General features: G+C 40.2%; 1 long non-coding RNA gene across 1 annotated transcript in view; it reads left to right on the top strand.

The window, feature by feature from the left end:
• The first annotated feature begins 582 nt into the window (after window positions 1-582).
• Window positions 583-16,777, top strand: part of LOC128851264 (uncharacterized) — a 29,670-nt gene continuing 13,475 nt past the window's right edge. The window contains exon 1 of the long non-coding RNA XR_008448552.1: window positions 583-655. This is a non-coding gene — a long non-coding RNA (uncharacterized LOC128851264). The remainder of the gene's footprint in view (window positions 656-16,777) is intronic.

Here is a 16,777-nt window from a genome sequence, read left to right as displayed (position 1 = left end):
TAAACAGAACTATTATAAACAATTTTGCAGTAGTATATCTGTATTGATTCTTGAAGGGTCAATGGTTCTGCTTTGCTTATATAATTACTGCTAAACTGGCAAACTTTCCTGAGAAGTCATCTCTGTTCAATGGCAATTCATTTTCAGTTTCTTAGGTTATTGTGAACATGGAAAACATCGAACAAATGGATTGTTCCTGCAGAAGCAATGGATGGAGATTGAAACACCCTTGAGGACGGCTAAGTTTTCAGACAGAAACAGAGCACCATGTCTGTCTTATATTAATTTAGTATATTTATTTAGTGTTACGCATTCAACGTAGCAAATCATTGCTCAGCTTCCAAGGGCCCTATCTAAGACAAATGGGCACTTTCAGAAAATCCACATAATACCATTTTTAGAGGAAGCTGGAAGCTGAGGTTGGAAACATACATTTCAAGTAGTTAAAGCCAGGGCCTTTTCTCTTTTAAACTAGTGGATTTGGTTATATTTTCTGTAAACCAGCTGGTTTGTCTCTTTCCTGTGCCATTTCATGCCTTGTCTACATGTAAACTTCTGTTCTTCCACCCTCCAGTCTTCATCCAATAGTCAGCATTTGAAGGAGCACCCTAAAATGGCAACAGATAATGAAGTTGGCCCTTTAAAGAGTCTTCAGGTAAGAAAATGATCTGTGGGTTTTATTTACCACAAGTCATACAGAAATTAGCATGAACTCTTCACATTTTCCAGTGCTTTGCACATATTTATTTCCATTTTTTCCTCAAAATTTAGGTGATAGAGCCCACTAAGGAAAACATACTCTTTTCCTGGGTATGGAGTCTGATCCAAATCATAAAGCATGTCTCTAACAAGCAGACTTCTTTCTTTCCTGCCTTGTCTCACAGGCTGTCTTCCGCTAAGCAAATGAGTCATCTGGTGCCTCACTACCTCCCAAACTTCCTTTGGTGCTGAGTACTCTTCCTTCATATGTTCTAGTCTGTGTTTTTCTGCTTGGGGACTTTTCCACTTTTCAGCTCTTCCTTCTTTTGGACTGTCTGTACTGGATGTCTTTTCTTACTCAGGGAATTAATTTTCTTGCCTACCCTTCATGAAAAACCCTGTCATAAACTCCTTCATTTTGCATAACTTTTTCTAGGCAGGATACAGTGTGTGCTGAAGGTCCTGACAGCCAATGGATTTACCTTACATCGAGCATTTCAGAAAATTTTAGTGGCGTTTAACAAACCATCACAGTTAGATTTAGATCTCTCAAGCTGTCTTACGAAGCTGTTTTATATACATCTGTTTGCACACACAGAAACTCTAATATTACGGAGTGCTCAACATCAAATTGAGCATCAGTAACTTAAATCCTAATGAAATCTAGATTTCAGTGGTAGCCAAACAACTACCTCGCAGCAAGGAGAATGTGCTGTTGATAAACATTTTATTTATTAAGGTTGTCTTTCCAAAAATGCAATAGAAATTGTTATGTTCCAGCTTTACGGGTTTTCACTGTCGGTTGTTATCTGGGGGCAAAACCAGAGGGAGATTTGAGACGGAACAATTGTAGTGGCTCAGACCAGAACCTGCTGCATTGTCTGTGGTTGGATTAGCACCTTAGCATCACTCATATCACATACAAAACTAATGCTCTAGAATACTACAGTGTCTGCATTGTACAGTCATCTTTTGCCACCTTTGCACCCTTGTACTGGAAAAAAAAAAGAAAAGTTAAGGTTGTGTCTTGATTGCTCAGAAAAGGAGTTTTTCTGAAACAGAAATGAAACATGCAGCAAGAACTCGCAAAGTTCGGGCCAATCACAGTTTTGAGTACAGCTCTGCCATGCACATGAGAAAACCACTTGTTTTAACACTGTATTGCCCTGTCATTAGCTTTCAGGAGATGGCTAATGTGCTTTAATTAATCCCTGTGTGAAAAGCTTATTTTGTAAGCAACTTGGACAAGGCCAAGATATTGGGAGCTGCAGTTTTGTGACTTGCTTTACATCAGGGAAATGTCGTCTGCGTAAGGAGGCCAATGCGAACTGCGCTTTTTGGTCAGAACTGATTTACTGAAAAAGATGATAACCTGACCTTAGCTCAAGAAAAAAAGATCTTCATAAGTAGAGAAATACCATGGGAAATTGCAGTTAATCATGAAGACATGATGGATCATACAAAATGGTGATAAATAGTGGTGGTGCCACAGTATAATGGTACAGCAAGTTCAGATATACTGTTCTGTATAATCTAGACATCATTTCTGGATGTAGCATAAGTACTGTTGTGATTTTTTTCCTTTTTAAAAATTTTTTTTAAATCTTGATAAAAAAGTTAAATCCTGTCTTAAATCAAAGCATTGATAGTCATGGCAGGTACACACTGTCACTTTCAGCCAGAAAAATCTCAAATCTCTTTGTAGACAAATATTCAAAGATTGTTTTGTCCACAGCTGAAAACCAGCCCTTTCTGCAATAAAAAAGCAGAAAGTAGAAATGTGCAGAAATACCAGGCCAGGAAGTGAAGACTTCCTCTTCCAACTGAAGGGCAGAGGAACAGTTAAGTGATTAAAATATTAGCCAGAAGACTGACATAACAAAACTTATGGAGCCATTCCCCTTCCATCACACTGGTTTTGAAAGGAAGGCTGAAGTAAAGGCAGGAATATAGAAGGTACATGACTGTTGAGGAATGGCTTGACCATAGGGATGGTTGTGGAGCAGGGGTTTCAGTTTGTGCAAAACTGTTTATAGGTGGAGATGAAAGCAAACAAGAAAAGCAACTGGGATGCCATGAAACAGGTAATGGTTTAAAAGAAGGGATAGCTCTAGGGAGCAAGTTCCAAGGCAGGGAAAACAAACGCTCAGTGCTAGTAAAACCAAGCTAGATTCCTCTAAAATGCTCAGACCAAATCTGTGATGGATGATTTTGCCAGTTAGTCTACTTATCACGGAGTTCCAGCTGAGAACAGAGTTTACCCTGCTTTGCTTTGGCTGGTGATTTAGACCTCTCCTCTCCATCCTCTGATCATGAACAAAAAAAATTCCGCTAACAAGAACAGAGTTTTGATGGACCATCTTTCATTCTGCTACATTTAGCACAACTATGTCAGTACAAATCCAGCAAAGTTGGACTGGCAAAAATTAGTGGCTTTATCTTGGCCTCAGATTATGCCACGTCATCCTTTTTACTTTCTAGGATGCTGAAGCTTTCTGGTTGTAATGTCAGATGTGAGTTTTCAAAGAAGAGCAACGTCTGGTTCTGGAATTTCCTCTATGAATGGCATACATTTCACTGTTATGAGAGGAGAAGGGTTCACTGCATGCACCGTGAAATGGCTTCTACCAGCTCTGGAAATGAGGGCAGATCCAAGCCAGCTGCAGAAGTTCATCGACGTGCATATCTTACACCATCAGAGACTGGTGACTACACTCTTAGGTCACTTTAAGGCTAAACAGTGGGAAACAGTAATGCAAATACCTTCAGATTATTATCCTTACCCAGCAGGTTTCAACCCTGATTTATGGTGGGAGAGAGGTATTTTTACACACAGTGCTTGGTCACTGTTTGACTTGCCCACTAAGATGGGCAATAAGAGATTTGTTAGGAGCTAATGAGAAGTTCAAGCTAATGGAAACATCTGAAGACCCTCCAGTGGGTTCTGCAGCAGACTTTAACAGGATTTCTTTTCGTAATTTGTAGATAGCTCTGTGGATGGCAGTTTTAGTAACTGGACCGATGTTCTCAGGCAGAGTCTAACAGCTGCTCCAAAAGACCAATCTGAGTAAACCCATTTACGTAAACAATCTAGGAGTGATTGGGTAGTTGCAACCACTTGTAACTGACCATATTTTCCCAGTTTTAATCAGCATAGCCTCTTCCAGTTGGGTGAAAAACCTCTGCTCCTTCCAAGAGACCTTTGTTTTTGGGTGAACAGGAAGGCTGTGTCATACTAATAGTAGAAAAGTAGTGCTTTCACTCTGCCAGAGGGACAGGAGATGGATAGGCATTTTAGAAGGAAGAGTGGTACTTACCCTCAAAGACATTTGTGTACTTGATTCCTATTGATTTTCTTATGATCCCAGTAGCATGTAAATACCAGGAACAATCTGGCCAGAGATAAGCTGGTTTCTCTATGAAGCTATGCTGAATGTTAAACAAAGCAAAGACTCAAATGCTGAACGGAAAGCTGGAAAGCAAAAAAGCCACGTGACTATTTGGGGCCATGATGAAAGGCCTGAAGGACAGCCAAGCAAGAACTGCTCTGAGAGATCTGAAGGCATTCTGTGCTGGCAGTTCATCGATGAAGGTTGCTCATTATTTACTTATTTTGAACATGTTGTTTGCTGAAGGCCAAAGCCTGTCAGATTTTAGGAAGGCTCTTTTTCAAGAGCTTTTGTTGCTTCAGCAAACAGGTCATGAGTCCAATCCACCCACTCTACAAACAAACATTTCTCCAAATTATCAGGGAAATGGATTTCATTTGACAGACATGTCAGTTCTGTAGAGACAAATTGCTTAGGGTGTGGGGCTTTTACTGTGTGTGTCCAAGTCTTTGCCCTCTGCTCCTCAACTTTCTCCTCATGTATCCTGTATAATGACCCCGTGTGTGAGTTGATTTTCTTGCTTTTGGAGATGCTTACCTCTCTAATTACACTCACTAAGTATTCAGTACTTCAGTTGGCTGTGTTCCCATAACAAAAGCTAGAGCTGAATACAAATAACAGAATTAAAATGTCATTGGCTTATAAGCAGAGGAAGGCCCTGTATTGCTTAGGGAGTCTGAGCTGTCACTAGAGCGGAAAGGTAATTCTACCTGCTCACATGTAAATTGGATACCTGTCTGCTTTCCAAACCAGGCTCCATACTTACATATCTGCAACGTTGCTTCTCCTGGTGAGTTTTTAGTGGACTAAAGAGAGATAATTACAATAATTAAAGTAGTATATTGGTACAAGGAGGAACTGTAAATAGTTAGGAGTATTTTTGAGACACAAGAATAACTCACATAATGCCTGAACTTGAGTAGAGGAGCTCGAATGTTGAAATGGAAGTAGGGCAGGAATTACTTAGAGATGGTATCTAAATGATGTTTTAGTGGAAGTCTCCTGCAGAAATGCTGTCTTAATCTTGCTGTTCGAGAAACCAGTTTGATTCTGAGAAAGAACTGAAAAGAAGAGTGGGTGAGAACAGCTTTCAGAATAAGTTGAATAGGTTGTTCTTCCAAGAGAAGGGAACACAGAACTAACATGTGCAATGAGTTTATCTCTCTGCACTGGTGATTAATTCAGAAAAAAAGAAGGAAAAAAAAGGCTAGAAGACTAAGTTCATTGTGATCTTACATATTCATTTATCCAAATTGTCAATAGCTATTAATTAGAAACTACTTTTATCCAGATTTTAGCCCTTGGGTTTGTTTTCATTAGGGTTTTGGAGGGGTGGGCTTTAGGGTTTATTTGTTTTATCTTTTTTTAAATGTGGCTGGTGGAGTTCAGATATGAAGTGCAAAAACATTAATACAGGCTTTTTTCTTATGGAAGCGATTCTGATGAAATAGTCATGAAATTAAGCCATCCTAGAGTATTATCATTAACTGAATTTTTTTTGCTTCTGATTTTCTGTGCTTTACTTTTTTCCTGTTGACTTTCAATTTCCAGTCTTTAGCTCTGTGTTAATGTTTTCTACTTATTCTAATCCACAGTGCATCAGATGTCTGCCTGCATGGAGTACTAAAATCTAGGACATACCAATATAACTTGGATTTGAAAGAATTCTTTAATGCATTAAATGCCCAACACCTGGAAAGTTCTTTGTACCCCATTGGTACAGCTCCCAGCTGATATGAGACAGTGTTGTTAAGCTAGAAGGAAGGCTAGAAGAGTGTTAACCTGTTCCTGCCTAGAAGTGTCATGTAGATATCCTGGGCATACCTGAAAATAGGTATTTTATACCAAAAGGTTTGCCAATGAGAAGGGAAAGGAGGCATCAGGGATATTTCAGGCCTCTAGGGCACATTTTTGAAGGTTCTGGATTCTTGCTTTGATTTTACAATGACCAAGTTTCCCCCAGGGCCAGAAGCAGTAAAGGAGTCACAGCAAACTTTGAAATAGCTCAAAAGAACTCAAAAGGAATATTTATCAGGCAGTGGTCCCTCAGACATATACCTTTTCCTTCATCCTTACCATCCTCCAGCTCTGAGGCTGTGAGGATAGGCGGAACTGTCTGGGTTTCCTCTCTACCCATGGAAGGCTTTGTACACACTGGAAAACTCCTCTGGGGAGATGTGGTCTGTTTCCCTTTCCCTTTGAGTGATGAAGCAGATCAGCTGGTGGAGGTAAGGGAAGTCCTTAGGCTGTGAAAGGTGATATCCTGTTCCCAGAGTCCTCAGGGCTGGAGTGGAATGCATCTTTGAAATGTGTACACGACTCCATCTCCTGCTGTCCTGGTTGGGCTGTCATGACAGAGCTCTACCACGGCCTCAAGACAGCATCAAAGCACCTTTGAGGCATCTGCTATCAGAATTTGTCAGAGATGGTTTAAGTATTCTTGATCCTCTCAGGGAATGAGCTGGATTGTCTCTTGAAGCCTTTGCCAATGCTACATTTCAGTAATTATCATTAACAACAGGATCTTTCTCTGAGAAATGCTCTTCTGTGCTCGTAGCTGGAATGGCAGAAAAGAAACTGCAAAGCAGATATCTGTTTTTGTCAAGCAAATGCACGGAGTCTAACCTTGTGTTTTCTGAGCTGCTCATTTTATCCTTCACTAGTGTGAAACATGACGTATCAATTTTCTGGCAGCATATGTTCTGTTGGTGTTTTTTCCCCTCTGGCTTACGATTCTGCTTATGAAACAAAAAAACATATAAAAATTATGGGATAAAAATAGTTTAAGTGAAAAAAGATTATGAATGAATGAAAAAGCTGCACCTTTCCAGCTAGATTATGCATGAGGACAACATTCAGAGTGGCAGTTCTTCTCAAACATGCATTAGGTTTGTGTGGCAATGGAATATCTACTTCTACAGGTGGATTTCACAATTACTTCTGTGATCCAGATGCAATGGGTTTGGCTCATTTAAAACTCATCTTTGGCCTTTAGGAAGAAACCGTGCTGTGAAGTTTAGAGAAAAATAGCTCATGATGGCTTTTCCTTTGGCTGCTGTATTTTTGGAGGCAAGGCCTCGACCAACCTATGAGCATGTCGCCTCTTATGCTATCCCAGAGGAAGTGCGCTGGTGTAAACAAGTAGGGGAAGTTCCTTTACCATGTTCTTTGTTCCTTACACATTTCTTCCCTATGACAGGAATCGCTGCTTTATCTATCAATATCCACATTTATCTATTTTTATAATTGCTTTGGAAGTACAAGAGTTTTGGGGGAGATTGTGGAGGATTTTTTTTTTCAAATTTCAGAGGAATAAAAAGATAGAGAACAAAGCCCTTTTATGGAACATTTGGTTCACAGATTCTTTTAGATCCTTCTTTCCTGGTTAATAGAACTATTTGATCTGATCTGGCATCATTATCTAGTCTTCAGTGATAACAGATCTAGCCTATAATGAGCTCCGTTGATCCAGAGAAAAAGAGTAGAACTGTGGAACAATTTTATTGTGAACAGTTCTTCTGTTAAGTAGGCAATGACATTCCAAAGTCAGTGGTTGGAGGCTGGAGATAGAAAATTATACCTAATTTCTAGTGTGATTTATCTACATACTCAGAATAAATGAGATTAATAATCTCAACAAATTTGAGGGTGCTTTAGACCTTTGGATGCTTGGGCTGGAATTTAGCTCACCCACCTTTGGGTGCCTACAATGCATCAACATCTACTTCTCAGAGCTCTGTGCCTTGTTTCCTTTAGTCAATTATTCAGTCAGAAGAGTTAATGAAGTTTAGAATGTGACTCAATCAAAGGCAGGCACTTAATTTAAGATGAAGTGAATGAAGCTCTGAAACTCCATTGACTAGATTGTGTCCCCAGTGATCATAAAAGGACCACCAAGTGACATTACAGGCACCTACATGCAGGTGGATTATTTCTGTCTCTGAAGGATTTGAACTCACCTAAATGACACACTCTGGATCAACCAGCAATGAGCCTGATACAAACAGAGACGTCAGTTGCCTGTTTTGCAGGATGTCAGAGGGGGTGATCACTGGCCGCTTCTAACCATTGACTTTGTGAATCTCCAACTAATTTCTCCAGCTACTCTTGAAAACTCTGCTGATTCTTTTGGGGCTTTCACTATGAATTCCCCCATCTCCAACCATTCACGCCTACCCTGCCCAGGGTATCAAATGAGGGCCCATGGAGAGGCTGCTCTTCTTGTTTTGGATCTTGGCCCGCTGCAAGGAGAAGTGAGATACTAAAGTGTTTAGCACCTCCCAGCTCATCCTACATTTCAGACTGATGCCAGCAGACATATAGAGCATCACTGAAGACAGTACCATTTTGAGCTAGTTTAAGGACCTGCCCAGTGGAACGTCTCACAACATTAGGGTCTATTTTTATATAGTGCACCCTCAAGTGACCTTCCTGGTTTCACTTACCCAGATTTATTGATTATTTCTTTCAGGCTGTGTATGTCCATTTTCATACAAGAGCTGTTTGCCTGCTGTATGTGTCTTTGCAAGGATTTTCTGTGTGCCTCAAAATGGTTCCCCTTGCCAATGCACCCTGCCTGCTCTGTCCCAGAGGCTTCCCTTGCCGTGGACACATACTGTTCTCCACCTGCTTCAGACACAAGAGACCTATCAACGCATGCAGAGAGCCATACTGAAACATTTTAGTTCCCAGGACACTTGTCCCTTTTGCATTCTCTCCAAGCTTTCTTTATAGATGCTCTTTTAGGCCACTGGTATCCCTCCCACTCATCCACATTTCTCCTGGGAACCCTTCTCCTTCTCCATCTTTTTTCCTGGCTGTCACCCTGCTGGTTCCCTGCCACGCATGCAGCTGGAATATGGTAGAGCCAGGTGGCACCAGGAGTATTTGCCTTCATTCAGCACCCATCTTCCCTCTCCATTTTTCTTATAAGAAAGATGGAGAATGACTTATTAGAAGGGTCTCTAGTAACAGAACAAGAGAGAACGCTTTTAAACTAAAAGAAGTTAGATTTAGACTGGACAAAGAAATAAATTTTTTACAATGGATGTGGTGATGCACTGGAACAGATTGCCCAGAGAAGCTGTGGATGCCACAACCCTGGAAGCGTTCAAGGTCAGGTTGGAGGAGGCTTAGAGCAACCTGATCTAGTTGGAGGTGTCACTGCTCATGGCAGGGGGGTTGGACTAGATGATCTGTTAAGGTCCCTTCCGATTCAAACTCTTCTGTGATTACATATGATAATCATAGAATCATAGAATAGTTAGGGTTGAAAGTGACCTTAAAGTTCATTTAGTTCCAATCCCCCTGCCATGGGCAGGGACATCCCACTAAATCAGGCTGCCCAAGGCCCCATCCAACCTGACCTTGAACACCTCCAGGGATGGGGCATCCACAGCTTCCCTGGGCAACATATTCCAGTGTTTCACCACTCTCATAGTGAAGAAATTCTTCCTAACATCTAGCCTAAATCTGCCCCTCTCCAATTTATACCCATTCCCCCTCGTACTATCACTACAAGCCTTTATGAATAATATAGCTCTGCTAAAGTTTCCATTAACTTTGAAGAAACTTTCTGGGATTTTCTTGTTGACATTTAATTTTTTAAAAATTATTTTTATTTTACATCCCATATTAAGTATTGGCCTGATGGTACATTATCGTATGCCAGATTAAAATACCTTGTACCTTGCATTTCTTTCCCCCTAATACTGAAGTCAAGGTCATCACGGTGTCCTACTTTAATTGCTTTCTCCTGACTCATTTAGTTTATTGCCAAATTTTCTTTAGAATTTGCCATTCTTCTCAATGCTGGCAACAATCCCATTGTTACAATCAAATCTCTAGTAGTTTTGATTTTTTGTTCATCTGTTCATGTCTCTTTTCTGACCTTTGCACCTCGTGGGAAATGTATGTGTTTTTCCCTGTTGTCCTTCTGCGAACATTGCAGCAAAATAATCCCCTTTAATTTTAGATTCACCAGGGACTTTTTAAATGTCTTTTCTGTTCTACCAATAAATTCTGTCACATCCCAGGAGGATTTAAACCTGTCTCCTTTGCTGAACTCTTAGTTTCTCCCAGAGTGTTTTCTGCAAATGAATTTTATTGGTCTTTTCATTTAGCATTTTAAGAAGTATAGTGCCCTCTGAGTAATTTTGGTTCCTTTCCTCCCCCATGACTATTTTTCACATCTTGCTTTATTCAGTTTCTTGTTCATTAAGTTGACTTCATTCCCATCAACTTGCTACAGATATTAAGGTGAACTTTGGGAACACAACACACATTTGCAGGGTCACTTAATGCTTCCTTCCCCTTTCTCCCATTTTTTCCTTGGGATCATCAAGTTTCCCCTAAACTCTTTCATGTGGTCCCCTTCTGACCATGCCAGACCACACTGTACTTAATTTCTTTTTCTCCTATAGTTAGGTCGACTTGATGACCTTAAAGGTTTTTTCTAACCTAAAGGATTCTGTGATTCTGTGAGTTCACAGCAATTGGTGGTATTCAGTGGTTTTGTTTCAAGACAGTTTCTTTGAGCCACAGGAACCAAAAGCATGCAAAAATGTAGTGCTTACACTAACAATTTCTCTCCAGTTGTGATGATTAACATGCCTCTTCTTGGACCAGCACTCACTTGGATGTCTGTGTTTTTGTACTTGTGCTTCAGACCAGCTACTTACTCGATGCTTTCATTCACCATTTGCCACTGTAGTGAATTGCGAATTGATGCAAATGTTTTTTAAGGAGGCTCCACTGCTAATAATGTCTCAGCTGCATGAGCCTCAGCTGGCCCATGTGGGCTGGGGACAGGTGTCTCCTGGAAGCTTCTCACATGGGATATCTGTTGCAAGGTGGGGTCTTTGACAAGAAATTCTGCCTTTTATTTCCCCGCTTGTTTGTCCATTGCCAAAAAAAAAAACGTGTACTCATCTTCTGTCCACTTGGAAGCCGCTGTTTGCCAAGGGATGTTTTACAGTCTTCAAATCCACATAAACCATCAAAGTTGATGAAAGCAACACAGTTAAACCTCTTAGTACATGTTTGTCTTTAGACAGTAAGTATTCTTGAGCAGGAATAGCAAAATTTTCTACTACTTGAAGTATGCAAAGAGTGCCTTTAATATATTCACAAAAAATAGTAAGCTTCCCACAAATGGAGCCACACCTTTTTCCTCCAACCAGAGGAGAAAGTGGATTAAACTCTCGCTTCATTTTTCCACAGCCCCTGCAAAACACCGAGCATTGTTTACTGTTGGGAGCCTGATTATCGTTATGCTTCCTTAGCTCAGGAAAAAACAGCTTTTCCTCATGTAGATTATATTTGCATTTATATTTATTCATTTGCATATGGATTTTTATGCCCTACCCTTGAAAGGTAAAGAGATTCCAGCTCTTTTAAAGGCAATAACAGTTCATTTTACGCCCTGTTCTCCATAACAATAATTGCTATAACTCTGAAGCTCCCCTGGCATTTTAAGGGTAATAAAGAAAGGGGCGGAGGGGAAAAGAGGAGAAAATTCTCCTATTAATTGGTGAGACTCCAGGGTTCTGCTGTGCTTTTACTCCTGTGAGTAATCTCATTATCCTTGGTAGGACTGATTGTACAGAGGCAGCAGGATCATGCCCCAGAAGTCCAGACTTTAATCAAATCTACCTGTTTAAAAGGAACACATGGCTGCCTTTCAGTGGGAGCCTTTAGCTCTGAAACAAGGATGTAAATTAGCCAAAATGCCTCAGAGGGAGGAAAACTCCATCTGCCAGGTTTTCCCTCTGCTCTTGCTGAAATTAATCCATTGGTTGTGTGTGTGTGAGTGTAGGGGGAGTGATTCTTTGCTATTTTTCCTTTTGATAGTCGTTCAGATCCCCATTTACAGAAATAAACACAGGCTTTCTCTATGTGTCTGAGAAAAACACATATAAAGGGCTGTGTTGTATGGGTAGGGTAAAAAGACGTGTAAATCTTTAGTCAGGAAGGGGTGAGAATTTAATAAAAGTAACAAGCACTTTCCAGGGAGTCTCTCTCAAATATAGCAGAAACACAATGGCTCCATAGAGGGGAATGGAAAAGTCTAGAAGTCAGGCAAGACCTGTGGGAGAGGAAAGAGTCAGCACAACAGTGTTGCTTGGCTTAAAAAAGAGATAAAGATAAATGGGTATAATAAAGGTATATGAAATATCGGGTTGTACAGAGAAAATAAAAAATGTGCTTCAATATAACATTTCTCCTGAGAGCTAAATAAAAGTCTAAAGAAATGTAAAAGAGACCACAGTTAAAGAAGATTACTAGTGTTTGTTATTTTTCTTAACATAATGCATGACTTCCTATCACACTAATAACAAAGCAAAAAAAAATGGCATAAAGAGCTTAAATCAAACTAGTTGAATGCTAGTAAATGTACTCAAGAGCCCTAAGTATGAGTTAGAAAAGCAAGTCTTTGAGATAATGTCTTCAATCCGGAGTGTGGTTTAGCCCAAATTCCAGATTCGTGGCATAGTAGGAATTTAGGTCATTATATGTTGCATACAATGTGAACAAATGTTACCACACCATCTGTAGATCTTAGATGGGGTAAAACAGGAAAGAAACATCAACTGTCACATACTAAGACATGGAACGCCAGGTAAAAGAACAGAAGAGATGAAGAACAGTTTCTCTCAGAAAAAAAGTTAAAATAAAACCTCAAAGCAGTCTTGGTCATTTTCTTCTTCTTTCCTTTTTTTTTATTTTTTTTTTTTTTTCTGTGAGAACAGTCAGAAACTGTGGAAAATGAATGAGTCACACCAGAATAACAGCTTGGCTCTTCTTCTACTGCCTCCTTCCTCTGCCTATTCAGGCGTCCGAGGTTCTTTCCAGCTTCTTCCACCTCCCTGGTGGCCTTCAGGAGCAACTCGGGGGAGGCTTATCTCATCTGATGTAGATGACTGTTCTACATTGATTTTCTACTGCTGAGTGTAAAGCAACAAACTACAAAGAGAGGTATTGGTCATCTTTTGGGGCATGCCTCTCTTGGCAGAAATCTTGAGCCTTTTTAAGACATTTTAATCTTCAGCAGCTAATATCCTATAATTGATAGGTAACAATGAAATTCAGGAATGGAAATGCAGATGTCTGGCAATCATTAGACGTGAAGAGCCTGGGAAGGTTGTGCTTGGCCTTTCAAACAGCACTAAAGAGCCTGGACAGCCATTAAAAAGAGACTTTTAGTGCTTGGCTACTTCTCCGGACCTGCTCTTTGAGATCAATTTAAGCCTATCCATTTACACCAAAGAGGATCTGACCTCCAATTTTAGGAAGAGCACCAAACTTGTTTACAAAATAATTGACTTGGCTTCCACCCCACCCTAAGCATCTTTTTCTTTCAGATTTGCCCAAGCTCGGTTCCGGTTATGGTTAGCCCAGGCTTGTATAATAAACATTTGGCAACTTGCAGAGTGGTGTTGATTAGCATGAACTTTTGGTCCTGCGGTTGGTTACACAAGACCCAGCACTGGGTCAGTTGAATAGCTGCTGCTGTGGGACAGTGTTGGTGACAGTGTGGTGAACTAGTGGGGTAGCCACACCAGCCAGGCTGACTCATGCCATGCAACCTTGCCTGACTTTATATTGACACTGTCCAGACCTTTTTCAGCTGTGGCGTTCTATGGGAATCTGTCCCACAATCCCCACAAGTGGATAGCAGGGGACTGGGAGAGGCTTATAAGCGCCAGTGGAACACAGCAGGTGAGGTGTAAACAATGCATCTGGCAGAGGCTGGAGGAAAAGCTGCACAATGTTATGGCTGTTCCCTCAGATTAAGGATGTGGTGTGTAGCTGCTGGTTGCTCTCCAGTACTGAGAAATGTGACACCAGTCACTCTTGTGTTGAGATTAAATTGGAGCACTTTTAAACCAATATTTACTTTTTTAAAAAAACAAACCTCACATTTTTTTTTTTACAACACAGAGACCTTCAGGTTGTTCTTTGTAGGCTAAGTTTGTGTGTGTGAATTAAGTACATCAGGGAATAAAACTGTGTTTGACAAAACACTGTTCAGTATTTGCAGCTTGATTCCCATCCACAAAGAAATAGGGTCAACCTCCTACAGCTCAGTGGGAGACTTGGCTCCTCACTCAGCCTGTAGAGATGACAACCTTCTGGGCAGAGCTAGTTGTAGGTTTTGAACAGATTTATTTATGAAAATTTGATGCAGCTTTGGCTTCATTTGGATGGAAATACATAAGGAAACTTATATGGACCAGATAAACATATGTCATAAATCAACAAGACACAGATAAATTTGTCTTGAGCAACGCAATAAACTAGGAGTCCTCCTAAGAGACCTCCAAACTTTGTTTTCAGTGGTAACTTGACTGTTTAAGTTGGTAGTAGTTTTCTCGGGCAGGGCATGTGGACAGAATCCCTGGGAGCTTGGGAACAGATATTTGGTAACAATGAAGGTGATGCTTACTGTGGGGCAGGTATGACATACAGAAGAACTCAAAAGTCTCTGCAAGACCCAATATCTCAATTTTGTCAGGCTAAAATCCAAAAGATTGTGTGTCACTAGCTGCTATATCACTCCTCTCCCTGTTTACCCATCCTCTTGGACTTTCACTTCCTCACTCTGATTTGATTATGTACATGATGTTGAAACACTCTTTATGTATCTCCTGCTGCTACTATTAGTTCCTTATCTGCTTTCTGAAATCTCATAGATTTGTTTACAGATGAAACACTCTGAACTTCCCCTAAGTCACAACCTTTGCCCATTCTCATGTGGGAACCTCTTTCATAATTTTACTTTTTCATTAATTTTAAAATTTCATATTCTTTTTCTTTTTTTGTTTCTTTTCATGGTATTTCCCTTTACTCTCTGAAATCTTCCAGTGTACAGCTCATACTCTTTTCTTTTCATTTTCCTGGAGCTGTCGATCACAGAAGTTTTCTTTCTCTTCCCCCCATCAATTTGATGCTCTTTTTTTTCACACCTAACTATTTCTTCCTCCTGAATCTGATGTGGGTGGTACAACTGTGATTTGTTTCACCAAGCCATAAAAGAAAGTCTTCCCAAACTAAAATCTCTCTTAGCTTCACTAATTTTCCTACTAACTCTCTAAGGTTTCAGTCTTCTGTGCTTTTCACAGAAAGTCTAAATTTGAGGTTGTATTCTTTTAGCTAACTGATCTTGTCTTGCCCAGAGCAGCCAACAGCGTGGTATTCATGGCACTTGCTTGGCACATGGAAAACTTGAAATCCATCCTCTGACTTTGATCAACAAAGGACTTGAATGTTGGTCTTCTTTGTCTAGCATGGATGCCCTGCTCACCTGATTATTGACGCTTCTGAGACGAGAGGCTCTCAGAGATCTGAGAAAATCTTCTAAAAGTCACAGATTCGTCCTGCTTTGAAATGGGAGACATCTCAAAAGTGAAAGTGATTTGGGAAAACTGTTTCCCACAGAGCTGCCACAGGGCTCACATCCTCTGCTTTGTACAGGTCATCATAATGTGAGGATTGATCTGGTGTGCTGCTAATTTCAACATTCTCCTGGACTTCAGGACTATTTACAAAGAAGTAACCTGAGCCTTTCCCTAATCTGCTCCCCTCAGTCCTGAGCGTGGGCACAAAACATTGCGGAGTGCTTCTCCTTTTTCTTAATCTATCAGAACACTGTGAGTCTCTTCTTCTCCTGCAACACTGTGCATCAGCCCAATTTCCAAGTGTTAATTTGCCTTGGTATGGAGGATCACAACTGCCTTCATCCTGTCGTTTTAGAACAAACTGTATCTTTTTCTTTGCCAGTTTATGCAATAGGGTAAAATTGCTCTTAGGATTGGCAATGCATCTTTTGACGAACACATGCTGGCCGTTGCACCAGTCTATCTCCTAAAAATAAAACAAATAGGAAAAAAAATCCAGTGCCCTGTGTTTCACCAGTCACGAGAAATGAACCTGCGTTTTCCTTGGAAATATTGAAAGTACGAGTGCTCTTATTTTCAGTTAAAGCAAATCAGCCTGTTATTCCTCTTTATTTACAGGTGAAATCATAACATTTCCTACCAAGCAAATCTACCAAACACTATTTTGTCTTTAAACAGGTTTTTTTGGTTTTAGTGTGTTCCCTTCCTCCACTCTCTTTCTTTCCCCTCCTCTGTATGGCAGTTTTGCATTTGTTTTGCACAGGAATGTGGAAAAACAACTCTAATTTATGGGTAATTTTTAAAAGGTGGAAAATGCAGTACAAGATGTAAAGGACAGTAGAACTGGCTTATACATGTAAGACCTGATTGCTCCAGTCATAGCCTACTGTGTTCTGGCCCATGTCCATAAATTTTTGCAAAATACATCTTCTGTTACTGGAACTGGAATGGGAAAGATGAACAGCCTTTATCTGTATTAAATTTAAAATCTGTTAAATGTCAGTAGTGTCATTAACCTGCAATCTAAATTCTCCATCTGACATAAAGACAAACAAATCTTTTCCTTTTTTTTTTCCTCTTAGTTGTTTTGCTTTTATTTTTGTGACCAGAAGTCTTCAGCCCTTTGCCTGCGGGTGAACAGTTAAGTTGTATAAGATTGAAAGAAGCAACATTCATTGCAAAGAAAGTATAAGTAGACCTTCCAAGTGTCATGCATTCAAAGCAAGATTGCTTCATCTTGTACTTCAGATCCCTCCATTGCTGTGACTGTATCACAGAATCATAGAATCA

This window comes from Cuculus canorus, chromosome 2 (assembly GCF_017976375.1).
Source record: "Cuculus canorus isolate bCucCan1 chromosome 2, bCucCan1.pri, whole genome shotgun sequence".
In the NCBI taxonomy this organism is placed as follows: Eukaryota; Metazoa; Chordata; class Aves; order Cuculiformes; family Cuculidae; genus Cuculus; species Cuculus canorus.
Note: the sequence above shows the minus strand (reverse complement) of the source record. Positions and strands in the feature narration are given on the sequence as shown.